At 39.3% G+C, this 12,795-nt stretch overlaps 1 protein-coding gene across 2 annotated transcripts in view; it reads right to left on the reverse strand.

The window, feature by feature from the left end:
* Positions 1-12,433, reverse strand: part of sgcd (sarcoglycan, delta (dystrophin-associated glycoprotein)) — a 365,223-nt gene extending 352,790 nt beyond the window's left edge. For both annotated transcript variants that reach the window (XM_052014957.1, XM_052014953.1), the window contains exon 1: positions 12,349-12,433. The gene's annotated coding sequence lies outside the window, so the exon portion shown is untranslated. The remainder of the gene's footprint in view (positions 1-12,348) is intronic.
* Positions 12,434-12,795: the final 362 nt, after the last annotated feature.

A 12,795-nucleotide genomic window follows, 5' to 3' on the forward strand; every position in this document is an offset into this window, starting at 1 on the left:
TATCTTTATTAGTCACGTACATCGAAACACACAATGAAATGTACCTTTTGCATCGAGTGTTCTGGGGGCAGCCCGCAAGTGTCACCACTCTTCCGGCGCCAACATAGCATGCCCACAGCTCCTAACCTGTACGCCTTTGGAATGTGGGAGGAAACCGGAGCACCCAGAGGAAACCCACGCAGTCATGGGGGGAACGTACAAACTCTTTACAGGCAGTGGCCAGAATTGAACCTGGGTCACTGGCACTGTAATAGCGTTACGCTAACCGCTACACTACCATGCCTGCTAACTCCAGATGCCACTAATGAGTCTTAAGTGTCTGAAAAAGCCCATCAAGTGTATTAAGCCCTTTACTCTTGCTGCTCACTAAAACAAAGATCAAAGCTAGACTATCAACAAAACATGCTTTGTTGAAGACAATTAACTCTCAACCAACAGATGTGTCTGATACAATATATCAAAAGTCATACCACATGGTATAATCAATTCATAAATAAATACACTCCTGTACATTACAGCAAGTGTCTAGGAAAAGTGGAAATTCAAAACGGGCATTAAATGTTAGTCAAGCCAGCAACACCCACATTAAAAAAAATTATATCTCTGTTTAGCTCTGCAAAAGGTAACACCATACAGATGTAAATACATGAGAGACACAATAGACTGCAGATGCTAGAATCTGGTGCAAAATATGAGATGCTGGAGGAACTCAGTGGGTCAGGCAGCTTCTGTGGAGGAAAATGGTCAGTCAACCTTTTGGATCAAGACCCTTCATCTGGACTGAAAGACAGAAGGGAGATGGCCAGTATAAAAAGGTGGAGGGAAGGGACGGAGCAAGAGCTGGCAGGTGATAGGTGGATTCAAGTGAGGGGGTGGGGGGTTTGATAGGCAGATGTAGGAGGGGAGAGTGGGAATGGTGAAAGAACAACAACAATCTCGCACTCAACATCAGCAGGACAAAAGAATTGATTGTGGACTTCAGGAAGGGGAAGTCAGAAGAACACACACTAGTCCTCATTGAGGGGTCAGCGGTGGAAAGGGTGAGCAGCTTCAAGTTCCCAGGTGTCAACATCTCAGAGGACCTATCTTGGGTGCAATACATTCATGCAATCATGAAGAAGGCACGTCAGCGGTTCTACTTCATTGGGAATTTGAGGAGATTTGGTATGTCTCCAAAGCTTCTTGCAATTTCCCACAGATGTATGGTGGAGAGCATTCTGACTGGTTGCATCACCACCTGGTATGGAGGCTCCAATGTGCAGGATCGAAAGAGGCTGCAGAGGGTTGTAGACTCAGCCAGCTCCATTACTGGCACAACCATCCCTGCCATTGAGGACATGTTTAAGAGGCGGTGCCTCAAGAAGGGGGCATCCATCATTAATGACCCTCCCCACCCAGGACATGCCCTCTTCATGTTACTACCATCGGGGAGGAGGTACAGGAGCCCAAAGACCCACACTCAATGTTTCAGGAACAGCTTCTTCCTCTCCGCCATCAGATTCTGAACGGTCCATGAACCCATGAACACTACCTCATTATTCCTCTTTTGCACTCTTTATTTATTTTTGTAATTTTTATGTCTTTACGTCTTGCACTGTACTGCCGCCGAAAAACAACAAATTTCACGGCATATGTCAGTGATAATAAACCTAATTCTGATTCTGAAGCTCAGAAGACTTAGGTGGAAGTGACAAAGAGCTGAAGGTAATGCCATCTAATAAGAGAGAAAGGTGGAACATAGAATGGGGGAGGGAGATGGGCAGGGAGAGGGAAGTTGTGGTGAGGGGAACCAGTGGGAGGAATATGTTGGTGATGGGAAGATGGAAAGAGGGGACAGAGGGCAAAGAGGTATGTAGATGGAGGTCAGATAAATCAGAAGGGAGAGAAAAGGGACAGGAGATGAGGGCTAACTCCAACCTAAAAGCAAACTCCTTGCTCGTCTCCACCACAAGTTACTTCACAACCAAAAGTACAGGTTCTGCCCACTTACTTGTCCTAAGTTCAGTGATTAAAGCTCATGCAAAAGCACAGTTGAGGCTGCAATCATTACTTTCAGTTTGACTGTAATTTTGCTCCAGTGACCTGACGCACATTAGCAGTCACCATGAAAAAATGCATGGGCCGGACTCAGCATGGGGTGAGGCTTCAGAGAGCTTATCTATCCATGGCTCAATTACTCACTGCCCATATTATTCCCCTGGGACTTATTTTCTGCAACCCCGTGGGCCCAAACTTCCACAAGACCTCACTACTATGGCCTTCTCATGAAGCAGGCTAATTTGTGAATGGTGACTGGACCTCAGGCAGCAGATCTTGAAGCTGCATCCACAGACCCACACTTTGAACTGTGATTAAATACTACCGATGATCACAGACACTTAGTAACGGTTCAAACAGATTTGGATAATTTAAAAAAATAAAAATAATAAATTTACTTTAAAAATCCTTCAAGATCTGGAAGCTAATTGAATATATTAAGATTAAGTAATTTAAAGAAAAAAAAGCAGTGCTTACACCTGAAATCAAAGTCGGCAAACTCTAGCACCAGCCATGCTGGTCTAAAGCTAAGGGGGCTAATGCAAAGTGCATCCAGCTCCTTGGCTCAGCGGGTATCTAGGCATCTGAATGCCATCTTGTTCTTGGCATCTGTATTGCAATGCAATGGACATGGAAGTCAGGAACAAACTGACCTGTGCACTGTAGCAAGCCAACAACTGGCGAGCAGTACAATCTGGCTCAATAATTAATTCAAATGCAAGTGAATACATGTAGAAGAGAAAAGAAACAGATTGGAATAACAATTATGGTATGATTTAGTGATTAGATTTAATCCAGTAAATTTGAGAGCTAATATCATCAGCAACAGTAAATGGGACATGTGTACAATAGGACCTACATATTATGCATTGCAAACAATCTACAAATAAACCATACATACATACATATATAATGTTCCATTCAGGGAAGGTTAGTTTACAAGGATTAAATAGTGTGTGGCAGAATAAGACAACAGACGATAGATCTGTAAGAAGGATTCAATCATCTAAATCCTCCAATTTTCTGTGTTATTTTATATGTGTACTTCAAGTGCATTTCCTAAATTATCCTGCTAAGGATAACCTTATAAGAATTTAAAGTTAAATTTTAAGAGAAAAAAAGTCAAAGAATTAATCTTTTTTTTAATAAAGGATTCCTACAATTGCGTAATGCCTTTGAATTTGATAATAGGCAAAAATGTATTAAATAAAGCACACTGCATGGTTTTCCAATCCAGCCTGTTTAGGCCAATGACAAACTCAGCAGCTCTAATATACTTCATAAATATTCAAGTATTAAAGTATGATGCTATTAATAATCCTAGCATCTCCACACAGATCTGCTTTCTCAGACTCTAATAATTTATCCCTTAATATTTAATTTACAACAGTACCTGCAGAATTTCAATTCATGGACTGTACCATATTAGAGGTCATTACGAGCATCAATCAAGGCTGGCATGTCTCTAAATGCATATTGCTCCTAGCTCTCATCTCCTTGCCGGCAGACAGTGCCAGCTCCTCATGGTTTATGAGAACTGTCACAGTCAAATCTCTTCATAAAATTAGCAGCACAGTCAGAGAACAGGGTGGGGATGGCAAGAAAAGCAGTGCCTTACCCCGATTCAGTTCAATACACTTAAACTAGCTTTGTTCAGACAGTTAAAAAAAGAATTTCACTGAATGATTGAAAAAGAGGATGTCCAAATTATTGGCTCCACTGAATAAATTAATACTTTAGGCTTTACAGCCACTGAAAAGTGCATCCAGTTAGGTTTATTCATAGCACCAGGCCATGAGGTCAAAAGGTACAAGTCCCAACATTTCTTAATGCATGCTTATATATGGGTAACAAATTGCATCCACACCTGAAGTTTCTGGATCCATGCATGCATGCATGCATCCCCAGGAGACACACATGCATCTAGGGTTAAAGACGTGCTCGTCATTTGCTCATGTATAATTACAACAAGTCCCACTCAGAAGAATACTGCATTTAATTAAGCAAATATTTATGGCGCACCAGAGTGAGATGAAACACCATCTCCGTACGTCACACTATTATTATGCTGTTTGCTCGATTGCAGGTCAGCTGCATCAATTTGTTTTATATCATGCTGCAGCAGGTTGATATTTGACATTTTTCACCAGAGCGCAGGAAGATATCAGTTTGATATTAAAGTAATGCCTTCATCAGAAATAATGAATGACTGTTTTAATAGTATTAAATGCATTCTCCAATTGAATTTAAATTGCTTTATTAAAAAAAGACTAACATTTCCTTGCTTCTACATTTTAAAGTAACATCAGATTTAGTGTCACAGATAATTATTATACAAAGAAAGACATGCATTCATTAATTCTTTCACAACATCCCAAAGTGTTTTACAGCCATTGAAGTAGTCATGCAGTGTATCTGCTGCTGTCATGTAGAAAGCAGCAGATACACTCATGCACAGCAAGCCCTTACAAACAGCAATGTGATAATGACCAGATTATCAGTTTAAGTGATACTGGGTGGCAAGCATTGACCACATTACCAGGAATCCTTTGCATCCATCTGATAGGCCATGAAGCCCTGCTTTCATGTCCCATGTGAAACAACACTGGTGATTGGCCAGGAATGTAGGCTTGAGGAAGAGGATTAGCAGTGATCTCATTGAATGATGCAGCATGGACCAGGAGGTGTATGGTCTATTCTGCCTCTGTTTTTTATGTTGAAATGTCCAGGAGCACTCCCCCAGTTTTTCACCTGTACTTAGCACAGATTTTTTTTTGTTCAAGTATTTGAAATAGGACTTGAATCCACAACCTGGCTCAGGAGAGGAGTGTGACCAAATAAGCCAATGAAGAGGCAAGGGGTTTGGGGATGCACAAAATGGAGGAAAAAGTATTGCAGCTCCAAATCATCGCATCTGTCAAGCGCCTAGTTTATAATCTCAGACACTGATGATTGCTAATGATAAAGGGGATGTAGAAGTAAGTTACTAAAACAGGAGACCATTCCTTCACAAAAAAAAGTCAATCCTGCAAGTTTCTTGGCAGGCATTTTGGCAAGCAATAATCCTGTCCTTTGAATTTCAATAATAGTATTCTTTTAAAAACTATTCCACAATCACTCATCATCAACCTTAACACTTCATTGCCAAATTCCCCTTCACAATCCAAAATCACAGATCCAAATCATCCCCTGGCATTTGCAATAAAAATAATGTCTCAAATCAGGCGATATAAAATAGATGCTAATAGAGAAAATCCAGAACTACCACTGATATAACAATGCAGATTTCTACTTGATACAACATTCAGTATGAGAAACAGGGTTACATACAAATAAAATTCTTTAAGAATGTCAGAGAAGGAATATAAAAATATAGTGGGCAAGATATTGTAAACTATTTAAAGATGCAAATAAGAGATTAATTTTTATGGCTATCAAGGATTTATAGGAATAACATTGATTAAATTGTACAGCCAACCATAGCAGCATCACCCTAAAAAATACTTAAAATGTAAATACTTCTTAAAAAGTACTTAAAGAAATATTATTTTCTATTTTGTTGATCATATTCAACATTTTATTTTCACCCTAACTTCCCAACTGCCTGGAAATGTTTATCCAAAAGGCATCAGGCAAAACTCCCACTGCCCAAACACAAAAGAAACTATATGATTAGTGCAAGTTTTAAAATAACCAGTAGGTGCGCACCAGTAAGGTTTTATTTTTGACAGACTTGAAGCCACCACTGTTCATTGTGCCACATTCCTTGATTTCTATCCTCCAGCAGGTTTGACATCAATAATTCTTCTATAAATATATTTTCCTTTTGCATGGTCATGTCAAAATCTTGAAAAAGATGCCCAAGACCTTTCCTGGTATAATCTTCATTACTTGACAACTAGTCTCAAACTTCACCACTAACAACAGCCATGAATAAATTTTTCATGATTCTTTCTAATCTCCTCTGAGATTCTACTGTAACTTTCCTCATAGTGATATTATTTGTCACTGTTATCCTTGACTGCTATGAACCTTATATTATTATAGATCTAGTATTTTTTAATCATTTTGTAAAGACTGTGGTGCCAACCTTTTTATCTTTAAGCAACTGTTCAAAAATAGGCAAAAATACTTCATTATCACTGATAATTAGATACAATACCATAACACCACTGAAGATAAGAAAAGATTCTATGCATAAACTGAACGACAAAGGTAAATTACAATTAAATGGCACTGAATTATTAAACTGCTGGACAGAAACTCCATACACTTCCAAAGTGAATAACTATCACTTGCTGAAGAAAACTCCCATGCTGTTAGACAATGAGTTATGATAACATTTTGAATAAAAGCACCATTGCACAATGAATGCAATCACATCATTTTAAAAGCAAAAGTTAAAAGTAGTTCTTCAAGCTTTAATCAACCCCTTCTCCAACTAGACAATGAAAACACCTTGCTTCCATCCTTGTAGAATTACTCAACTTCTCTACAGATACAGCTGCACATAAAAACATGACTCTCAGGCCACATGGGGACATTCTTGTTCACAGCTGGGTTGCTCTCTCACCAGTTACAGCAACAAATTAATCTGGATTTGTACCTTTAATCCCTTCCAGTGGATGTGGGTCACCATGGAATTCTGAAGAGAGTTGCTGAGAAAGAAAGCACAATTTAACTTGCTGCCATGTAATTCATCATGACTTTACATTGCCATGTTATTCTTAATGAGAACATATGCAATCTTCCCACTTACCATATGAGATGAACTAGTGCATCCATTGCTGATGAGAAATCTGTAATTGTAACTCCTGGGCTTGAGATTGCTCAAATTTACCAAGTCTCTGCTGTGCTATCAGTCCAATATCCCAACCCACCCATTAAAAACAGACCAATTCTTTGTAATAAATAGGATAACACTCCACATTTGTGCTCCCTTGACACTCATCCAAAACTCAGACTTCTGTTGCTACACAAAATACACCCCCCTTCCATTAATACAGTCTCACTTTCTAAAGATGTTCCGAATCTCTCCATATTCACATTCATTCTGATAATCTTATGTGCACTTAACAACTTGATTTTTAGATTTGCAGTTAAATTTTAAAAGGGATACTGTATATATTCTGGATGCTATTTTAATGAAGTATGTGCAAAAAGGTACAAAAGAAAATACAACATACAGCTTAGGGAAACATGCATAAGTTTAGGCTATTGCTCCAAGATGACAGCTTTTTCACTGATCTATTAATTGTACAAGTGCAGCTTTTTATGCAAAGCTGCTTTGCCCTTTTTTAAAGAGTTATGTAGGACCTGTTTCTTACAAAAGCAAATAACTTGCAGATCTCACTCTTCTGCTATAATTTTCTATGTGTAAAAATAAGAAACATTCCATTTTACCAGGTCTTTGACCAGTTTTATCAGACCGAAAACATCAATGCTCAGCCAAGCCTTACTGAAGTTTAATGTAAAAATCTTTAAGACATGCTTTCAATTTTCAAAGTATAGTCAGAAAAGCAGGATGTGCATCTGCAGACAGAACAGGCATGGCTTTGTGTAGGGCTGATGGTAGTAAAAGGAAAACGATTTAGCCAGCAAGTAATTGAGAGAATAGGGAAGTGTGTCGAGGATGAAAAGAGGACAGATTTTCCCAAATGCCACAGGATAATAATCAAGTAAACCTTTCTGATGTTGTGAGGGATTTATTTCTTTGCATGAAAAATGGTTTTGGTTCCAACTGCTTGGTGCGGAAGCAAGCTTCGCCAAGGACTTTTTAGTTAAAGAAGGCATTGAGAAAATAAAAACCTGAGCCATCTGCTCACAAATCAAATCTGCCGCCCCATGGCCCAACAAAAAAATTCTTGTGAAAACATAATTCCTATTCTAATTAAAACATTTTCTTCTTCTAGAGATAACAAACACTCGGCAGAAAGATGCTACTTATAACAGTCAGTGTATTTTAATTAAAGTCAAAGAGTTCAAAATTTCTGAGTTGTGAAAGGGCACATCGTTAGTGGGTCAGAATGTGAGAAAGAGAGGCATGGTGGGAATGTCTTCCATTTCTGTTCCAACTTGAATTCTGGTCAAGATATTCAACCACTGTTCATAGGCTGGGTCAGTCTAAGCCATCTTCATAAGACTTCTAGTTGCCTTGTAAAGACCAGAACCTCTGGATGGATGACGAGCAGTGACAGGAAATCACCAACTTGGGTGTTCACATTTGTTGGGCTGGAAAGAAGTCTCAAAGGTGTTTGTAACAGCCAGTGTACAGATTGATTAGAAGCAATTTAACTTCAAATATGTCCAAATGACGGGCTCCAAGCCTGGAAAATAAGACTTAAGAAAGAAATTACCCAGACAGGCAAATGTGTATACGATGTGGTGCGTGGTACAAGTCTTCACCTCTCCCACACAATTGGACAGTCCGTTATAACAAACAAGAATCAGAATCTATATTGTTATAGATGCAAGAATTCTATTTGTAACCATTGTGCTGCATTACGCACTAGTACACAATCCTCTAAGTGTATTTCTCAGCAACACATGGCCTATATAACCTGAAAATAAAGATAAGGTAAGCCGCAGATTAGATTGTTAATGTATATTAAGAATTAGAGCTCAGGCAATAGCATTCATAGCTTGATAGCAACAGTCAAGTGGGTAAAATGCAATACCACATGAATGATATCAATGCTGAATTTAACTCCAAAAAAATTAATGCTAACCCATGGTTATTGCACGCACCAAGCGAAAGATGGCTGTAATGACCGCAGACTGATAACTTTCTGGAACTATTCAGAAGATATAAAGGAAAATGAAAAATGGTTTTGAGCAGTTTTCTAAAGGCATGAGCGATGAAGAAGTCAGCTTCATCCAGTTGTGCTGAGAAAGAAAGGACTGGAAAGTGAAAAAAAACTCCAGATTGGGGGTATCTGAAATAAAGGGTTGGATATGAGAGAGGATTGGATCATTTCAATGGCTGGGAAATAAGTGAGTGAGAATATAAAGCTCCCAATAAGATCTTTGAAAAATTCAGCTCCCACCTCAAGCTGGAATCGAATCATCTGACCCACAGAAATGAGTTCCAAAGCTTGTTGCTGATTTCCTTAGAAGGTTCAGAATCACAGGTGAGAATGCTAATTCAAGGAAATCAATGATAAGCTAGAGCACAACTCTTTGGGATTCAGTACACCTGGGCATGAATAGGTTTTGATCGAGGAAAAGCTCATTATAACACAGGTTGTACATACAGACAGAAACCACAAGTAGAAAGCTGAAAATGTTGATTACTCAAACAACCAACTTCCAGACCAGTTCTACAAAAGAAGGCAGGGTTGACACCATTAGGAAACAGAATAGAAGGATGAAAGCAATACCAAAAGAAGCCTATGTTAAGGTTGCAGCTCATCCTTGTTCAAAGAAAAGCAATGGGTTAAACTGTGGATTATAAGGCAAACTCAAGCATTGGGAAAAGATGTGCAAGTTGAAGGTGAAAGCATATAAAGGAATTGCCAAAAGAGAGGAAAATGACCAAAACTCATACCATGGAAGATGACAGAGAGTTTGAGGACACACCAGATACTGAAGCCACGTAACCACACGGAGTTAGTGGATGTGGTGGTTTCCAGAGAAATGGCAACATGCTCCCATCCAGAGCAGTAAAAGGGTGAGAAACAACAACACAACTAACACACTCAGGTTAAAATTACAGTGGAAAGTGAGTCCCAACACTCACTTTATACTAAAATATCTTCCCTGAAAACCAGGAAGAAGATGGAGACCTGAAGGAAATTGTCTTTAAACATAGCAAAATTATGCTGGCAGCACATAGGAAAGATAAAATTCCACAACTTAGAACATAGAACATTACAGCACAGTACAGGCCCTTCAGCCCACAATGTTGTGCTGACCTTTTAGCCTACTCTAAGATCAATCTAACTATTCCCTCCCATATACCCCTCCATCTTTCTATTATCCATGTGCCTATCTAACCGACTCTTAAATGTCCCCAGTGTATCTGCCTCTACCAGCATCCCTGGCAGTGCATTCCGCACACCCACTACTCTCTGTGTAAAAAAAAATACTTACCTCTGACATCCCCCCTGTAGTTTCCTCCAATCACCTTAAAATCACCCTCATGTTAGCCATTTATGCCTTGGGAAAAAGGCTCTGGCTGCCCACTCGATCTACGCCTCTTATCATCTTGTAACCTCTATCAGGTCACCTCTCATCCTCCTTCACTCCAAAGAGAAAAGCCCTAGCTTGCTCAACCTATCCCCATAAGACATGCTGTCCGATCCAGGTAGCATCCTGATAAGTCTCCTCTGCACCCTTTCTAAAGCTTCCACATCCTTCCTATAGTGAGGTGACCAGAACTGAACCCAATATTCTAAGTGTGGTCTAACCAGAGTTTTATAGAGCTGCAACATTACCTTGCAGCTCTTGAACTCAATACCCTGACTAATGAAGGCCAACACGCCATACGCCTTCTTAACAACCCTATCAACTTGCTCAACAACTTTGAGGGATCTATGGACTTGGACATCAAGATCCTTCTGTTCCTCCACACTGCTAAGAATCCTACCATTAACCCTGTATTCTGCCTTCAAATTCAACCTTCCAAAGTGAATCACTACACACTTTTCCAGGTTGAACTCCATCTGCCACTTCTCAGCCCAGATTTGCATCCTATCAATGTCCCGTTGTAACCCTCGACAACTTTCTACACTATCTACAACACCACCAATCTACATGTCATCTGAAAACATTAACCCACCCTTCCACTTCCAAGTAATTTATAAAAATCACAAAGAGCAGGGGTCCAAGAACAGATCCCTGCAGAACACTACTGGTCACTGACCTCCAGGCAAAATATGCTCCATCTACAACCACACTCTGCCTTCCTTGAGCAAGCCAATTCCGAATCCACACAGCCAAGTTTCCCTGGATCCCATGCCTCCTGACCTTCTGAGTGAGCCTATCATGGGGAACCTTATCAAACGCCTTAGTAAAGTCCATATACACCACATCCACTGCTCTTATCAATGTGTTTTGTTACATCCTCAAAGAATTCAATCAGGCTCGTGAGGCATGACCTGCCCCTCACAAAGCCATGCAGACTATCTGTAATCAGACTATACTTCTGCAAATGCTCATATGATACAAATCAAGGGGACACATGAAGGGAAAATAATTAATTTTATGCTCTATGTCACAAGAAAAGAAGGAACTGCTATCCTGGGACTGAGAAGTTGTGAGGAAGTATACATAATGTCAGTAAACACCAGATGAAGGCGATAACACCAAGAACTGAAAGCAACATGCTGGTCAACATGAGTGTCCTCCAATAAAAATAAAAAGAGCCCTAATCCAAATGTACCCAGAATGAAATAAAAACAAAATGCTGGAAATATTAATCAAGTCAGACAGCATCTGTAGAGAGAGAAATAGAATTTACATTTCAGGTTCAGGAATGAAGGGTTTCAATGGATGCTATTCCAGGATAATTCATAGATATCACAACAAGTAATTTTGAGCTCATACTGGAATAGTACAGTTCAACTTTAAAATTAAACAGACCATCCATTATAAAGATGTTCAATACTGAAAACTAAAATAAACACTGCACATATGTATTTTTTAAACCTTTTAACTTTCAGAAGCATTCAGAGTCTACCTCTGGTTATCTACTGTTCCTCTGTAGGTCATTGCTAGTGGGGTGGTACACCTCCATTTCATTCCATCAACTAATGCCAGGCTGAGAGATGCATTAAATGTGTCTGTTACAGTGGGAATTAAAAACTACAGCAACACAAACATGCCAGTTCACTCAAAGCAAGAAATTCATGGTTACGAAGTGCCTTCTTTTTAATCTGAATGGTTTATGACAGTGTAATAGATACAGTTATAAGTTTTCCATCACTAATCACATTGATTTCCACTTCATTTTTATTTATAGAATTGCAGCAATCTCATTAAAGAAAAATAAAGATGCATTGTAGCACAGCCTGGATTTTCCCTGGTGGGCATGGTGATATGCCAACTGATTGTTCAGAGCCAGCTGTTTCTACCTGAATGCTCTCTTCATAATGTTCCCTTAAATGCATCTTTATTGGTTATTCACATCTCACAAAATTATTAAAACTAAAGTCAGACTCTCTAACATTCAGATGTACTGCACTGAGGACCATCTGGAAGAAACATACAATGTTTTAAGGAATGTGTTTGCACCTTATTAGCACATAGTATGCAAATAAGATTACTCAAAACTTCCGACAACCAGAAGTAACTCAGCAAAATAAAACCTACCTTGTTATACTGCTCACATTGCAATGCAAATTCTCAAGCACCAGGGTACCATTGCACTCCTCAAGGTTTCATGCCAAGACTTCCTCCTTCTAATTGCCCCATCCCACTCTCCTGCCACTCAATGCCCTACTTTCATTATGTAAAGCTTTGCCGTACCAACTAGAAAGAAGATTCATAATTAGGCACACTGATCATTCTTGCTAATCCAAAACCTTTTCATCAGTGTTTCCATAACCAAAATCAAAGTGTTGGAAGAATTTTACTGTTAAACTCCTTTTGCTATTTCTCCTTGGTTGTTCCCAGTAAAATCTGTGGAGATTAATTTTCAATTCCTACAGATGCCAGGGCAATTCTGGACGGCTGGTAAGCCTGCCAAGCACAGCAATGAAAAAGGCAAATTCTATTTGTTAACAAATTTTCAAGTCATACTGCTTACAACATGGTATT

This window comes from Pristis pectinata, chromosome 4 (genome assembly GCF_009764475.1).
Source record: "Pristis pectinata isolate sPriPec2 chromosome 4, sPriPec2.1.pri, whole genome shotgun sequence".
Classification (NCBI taxonomy): Eukaryota; Metazoa; Chordata; class Chondrichthyes; order Rhinopristiformes; family Pristidae; genus Pristis; species Pristis pectinata.